Genomic DNA, 6,000 nt, shown 5'->3' on the forward strand with positions numbered 1-6,000 from the left:
CATCCAAAAATATTCTACACTACAGTACACATCATGGCTGAATGTGGTGAAGGGGAAATGCATCCATAATGGACGACGTTCAGAGTGGTGCTAGGCTGTTATGCCATGAAAATATATGTGGCATATTTGCACTGAAAAAATACAACTTTGAAAGTTAATACAAACATGATTGATTTAAAATAATTAGCAACATTAAAAAATAAATATGATCAGTTTTAAAATCTTTGCAACTTTACACAACCCTTTTGTTGTAATACTTCTAAAATATGGAGCACTTCAAGACTTTTTTTTCCCATGAAAGAAGTGACCAGTGTCCTGCATACAAGTGTGACAAGTTTACCCTTAGAAGAGAATAGAACTTTTTTGTCATTGTAACAAGTACAACAAAATTGAAGTTACAGCAGCAATCAAGAAAACAAAAGTGAGAAAGTGTATAGACAGTGCAAAAAGGTCCATAAAAAATAAATGATGACAGCGTGTCCATCATTCTCATCCCTCAGCCAGCCTCCACCTCCACAGGGTCCAGGACTGAGCTTCTTCAGTCATGCTCCATCTCTGTCTCCTGTATCCTGTCTGCTCACAGCAGGTAAAGCTCTTCCAATGTGTAGTTGGTGTCTGATGTTAGCTCTGTTTGCCAAGTCTGTGAATAGCATGATGCTACTCTGCCCTCTGGTATTCCCTCTGTTGCTGGGTTAGCATGGCTAGTTCATCCATCTTATTGTAGATAGATCTTATGTTCCCAATAATGATGGATGGAAAGACAGGTACACGTCATCACTTTGTAGCTCACACCTGAGAACCAGCATGTCTTCCTCACCTCCTTCTCCTCGCCATGTGGGAAGACATCAGGCCTTACACCAGTTAGCATTGACATGCTACAGGCTGCTAACAGCTGAGTTCACATGTAAATAATGTGGCCATGGTTACATTTAACCATGAAAAACGCTGGAGAAAAAGTAGTAAAAATAACGCTGAAGCCACAAAAAGTTTGGTGTCCATGACCAACAAATGAGCCAAACAAAGTAATGATCCACTCCAAATTCAAAGATTACGAAAAAGAGACGAAAAAAATTACAAGAAACGGACAAAGAGAGAGCTGCTGCAAAAGGCAGCCATAGCCAACAGGGTGGCACCTGGCAACAAAATGCAGAGAGGAGTATTTTAATGTGAACTGGTATTTTACCCTAAAGATGGTTCCCCAAGAAGTAAGCCACTATAAGCATTCTGGGATACATAGCTATGCAGACCAAAAGCTGTTGCAGTAAAACCCCCCCACCCTGAGAAACAAAACGAGTCTTATACTGGTGCAACTTATACATCAGATTTTTAAATTTTCAGACTCAAAAACTCAGTTTTTCAACTTGGTTACTTTAATGGAGCAGGAGGTGATATTGACCATCACGGTGAATGATTTCAATGAGCATGTTAGCACATGTTCAAACTCCTGGTTATTTGGCGCCATGTGTCAGTTCTCACTCCATGCCTCAGAAGTCGGCGGAGTGTAATGAAGTTATTGTTCGACAGTGGGTGACAGTCATGAAAGTGAACTTCAGCTTATGATCCCTCTCAACAACAAAGACTGCCGAGTCAGTGGTTAATAATCCCATTTAGTTGAAACAAAATGTAATCCTCTTAGCAAGTGAAACTTAGCTTATTAGCTGGCCTTCTCTCACCTCATTAGGAGTGAGAGAAGGCCAGTAAGGCCAGTAATGCTCTCACTGCATTAGTGTCAAGTTTTCCATTTTAGTGCAGATTGCCAAGGCTGCATTGTGCCTTAACCCCCCACCATTGCCTTCCAATGCAGATGGGAACGTTTAAGGGTATTAAAGTTATCTGTAGGGAACACTAACTCAAAGTTGTAATACTTTAGAATATACCCTTTTATGTTTAATGTAGGGTAAAGAGTATTTGGATCTGTAAGTTGTGTTGACTTGTTAACACACTGTAAACCCGGATAATGAAGTAGACTAGGTTATTATGGAAAATCATTCTACTGAATGTCTTTATCAAATAAACCTGGTGCTTATTTGTAACAAATTAAAATATCAAGTAACGTTAAAAAAGTTGCATATCACTGTAAAACATAATAAGTTGACTTTACTCATAACTGAAAGATGTGATATCAATAAATTTGCCTCATGATTTAAGTAAATGTACGAATAAAAATTGTAACAGATCTGAACAAATAAATTAAATAACATTTTAAGGTTCAGCTGGGTCTCATATCCACTGCGTTCCCTCCTCACTCATGGTTACAAACACCGTCACAACATAAATCAGTTCTAATTTCATAACTTTGGTAACTGTGAGTGAGGAGGGAAGGCAGTAGATGAGACCCTGCTGTAAATTGATACAATGTTCTTCAGGGGGAACAGGTTGTGTGAGCCCCACGGCCCTGACTAGTGGTCTGTGCTCCATGGCACAGGGTTTTGTACTGAATTTTGCAGTGTGTGCCTAATGGTTAAGTTTTCATAGCTTAATCCAATTGAGTAATTTGAATTTAAAGTTGGTTTACAGATCACTTGACAATGGCAAAAGAGCTATTACCCATGAAAACATAATCAGATAACATTTCTGGGAATTACTTCAGTGTGTATACATTTAAGCTTGATCTTGTCCTTTCTTTGTCCTGTCCCTAATTGAAAGCCAATTAGAACTCAGCAACAACTGAGCAAACACCATGGCCATTAGTAACATAAGAAACATTTGAATGAATGCATTAAATCATAGCAATGGATTTGACATTCAGAACAGCTATTCACTGCTGGTTTCAGTAGCTTCTTTCAGTCCATTGATGGAAAAAGCAGCAGCAGCAAAGAAAGCTGTCAATGGCATCTGTAGCTATCGAAGTGAACAAGCTAATGTCAGCTTTGATGTATGGATGTCTTTTGAACCTCTGAGTGAATCAAAGCTCTCAGTGTTCAGCTGCATTGGTTTAATCCTGTAAACAGGAGTCTTCAGTACTCACTACATGGCTGTAACGAAAGTCATCTCATTCACAAGATTCTATGTAAAAATGCAGAATTTGTGCTTTAGAGTCTGTTTTTTTCATGAGAGGTGCACTGATTTACCTTTTTAGTACATTTATTTACGGTCTGAGAAGTCAATCATATGTTGGCAGACTTTTATAAACACAGCAGGGAAAAGTCTGTACAGAGAGAGAGACAGCAGATATTTTTTTACTATGAATGAATTATTTCTTTTTTAAATCATTTTTTTTATTTTTGTAAAGAGACCACAATAAAAATCAGCCCCCAGACTGCGTTGTAAATTGTGCTGGATAGTGTTATCTACTTTCTAGTGTTACAGTCTCTGATGACCCTTCTTAAAGTTTAAATCTGGATGTGGTACGTGAAGCCCCACGATAGTTAATGATGTTATCAAATATCCAGCATCTGGTGTGATAAACAGCACAAAGGCATTTGGCATCAGGAATAGTGAAGTGGATGTGTTCTGATTGAAAGGTTACAGGGTGATGTATGAACATCTTTATTCTTTTGCTGTGATGTTTTTTTTCCTTATTACTGCAGAATAAGGAGCAAGTGACAGAGGGATTGACTTGATTTATTTTCTCATGCAAATAAATAATTTCAACCGCCACAGTTGTACATGTTATAAAAATATTAGAGATTTGTGTTTAATCTATCATGTATTTAAAGTGCAGTAAACTTGTAAAAGATGAAGTACACAGATCACATTGCTGTTCTTTCTTATGCAGACTGAAAAATGTCCTCCCCCACCGACAGTGCACTAACTGAATTAATTTATTTGTTGAATTATTTCTTGTTATAACCATGCTTAGTATCATTTTAAACAATGTTTGGTGTCAGCCACAGCTGCAAACAGCATGAATCACAGCCCTGATTAAGGCTGCTGCCAATAATAGGATTCAAACTCATTCAGAAACAGCATGAGTTGAAAGGAGGAAATCACAAATGACAATAAGCACAGTGACCATGATTTAAACCCCTGTCGATAACTACAGCCCATAGAATTCATCAGCATTATGTGGTCATATGAGGAAAATTTCTGATTAGAGCAGTGTTTCTCTAGTTTAATGCAGAAGTGTGATGAGAAGCACTATCATCAGACAGTCTCCATATTTACTATAACTGTGTTATTGTATTATTGGAAATGCCCTGTGGAAAACCACAAAACAGATTGCTTGCTGATGTATCATAAAGCATCTGGATCTTTTATCTGATTTGTGGCTTGTAAGTTAAATTAAGTCTCAGTAAAATTCATACATATGCCTTAAATGAAATTACACATTACTGACAACAAGATAATTAATCTAAGGTAAATGTAGAAATGCAAACCTGCAGAAGTCGTGTTAAAATGCAATGGTCCTTACAAAACACAGCAGGATAAGGAGATATTTCAAAGATATTAGCCATAGAGGGTGTCCATGTGTAAAGTCTTGAATTTATTTCAGTGTTCACCTCTTTCCTCAAAGTGACACTGAAGTTTGCTTTCAACATAAAAGAAAACTACTCCCCCTTGAGATCCTGTCTGAGCAAAAGAGAGTGACAGTGACTTGGTTTGAAATACCTTCAAAAAGTACTTCGACAGGACAGATCACAAAGTCAAGTTGAAAAGAGGATAAAAGAGCAAGAAAACTCTTTGAAACAATGGCCTTTAAAAACACAGTGAAATGTCTTAAAGCATTACTTATGCTTTAAGGGTTCCGTTTCATGTTATAGGGCATAAAACTAAGAGATTCATGGTAATAGAATTAGTATGACCCGATTATAAGACAAACCTCTCTTTTAAGATTCAAGTTTTGGAAAAGATACATTTTAAAATAAAAAAAACCCAACTGTTTTTGTTTTGAAAATTGGAGAGACAGGGATAGACAAATGATTTTTTCTTTTACACCTTAGTGTCCACTCACTTGTAAATCAAAGTACTGGTGGTACAGAGCTTTCTATTATCACAGATGCAAACTGTTCATGTCCTTTTCCTTTCTCCTCTCTTCCCAAAAATAAAAATGGGGGAGGAATTGTACAGCTTAACCTCATAACACCAGTGGTTCCCTTATTGATGACCCTGTTGATGTGATGGCTATTGCTTTCCATCTGGTTAAGTCTCTTTTTATGCTTTGGTTGATTAGAGGCCATGTGGTAGTTTATGTGACTTCTCAGAGGAGCATGCTGAAAGCGTAATGAGATTAGTTTCTCCACTGAGTGCTTAACCTTTTCATGAGAGCTCAAGTTCTTATTGGTAATTTGACACCATAAAAAAAAATCCTGTAGTTAATTATTTTTTGGCTTCGTTCAACCTACACTTACAAGACAGCACCGGAGAGGTGAAAGATGGAGAGATATCTGAATCATCTGGAACTGAGAGGCAGGTTCCCAACATCTGAGGTGAAGTTAAGATGCTGATTTTCTTAGACAATGGTGATCAACTTAACTAAGCTACACTTTATAGCACCTTTCATACACGAAAGCATGCAACCCAAAAAAAGACAGGAAACAGCAACAATTAAAACACTGAAAAATAAAAACAACTAAAAGAATTCAAAATACATTTAATATCAATAGATTAGAAATATTTAATGAGATAATGCATAGAATTCAATAAAATCTGTTCAAAATGTGAGTTATAAGTGTTTGTGGAGGACCTTGACCTAAAATCAGGTTTCTTCTTCTTTTATTTTTTCACTTGCACCGACTAAAACCTCTCTCATTTTTTCTCTCCTTTATCTCTTCTCTGTCCTCTGCTCTTAAAGCTACTTTATGTTGAGCTGCTGCTCCATTACTCTTATAGACTGATTATCTCATGTCAGCAGCTTCTACTTGTAATGTCTCCACTTTCTGCTGAAAATACAGCGGCTATCTCTGTCTGAAGTTTATCTTTTTTATTAAGACTTAGGAAAACAGGCAGCCGCTGTAGCCTAGAGGTCTGGGTTGCGAGCCCCTCGAGGTAGGCCCTCAAAGAGGCAGGCCGAGTTCAAATTCAACCCATGGCACCTTTCCCGCATGTGACATCCAGCTC

Source organism: Halichoeres trimaculatus, unplaced genomic scaffold (genome assembly GCF_033239565.1).
Source record: "Halichoeres trimaculatus isolate MK-OKI-2021-1 unplaced genomic scaffold, fHalTri1.1 fHalTri1_scaffold_1, whole genome shotgun sequence".
Taxonomy (NCBI): domain Eukaryota; kingdom Metazoa; phylum Chordata; class Actinopteri; order Labriformes; family Labridae; genus Halichoeres; species Halichoeres trimaculatus.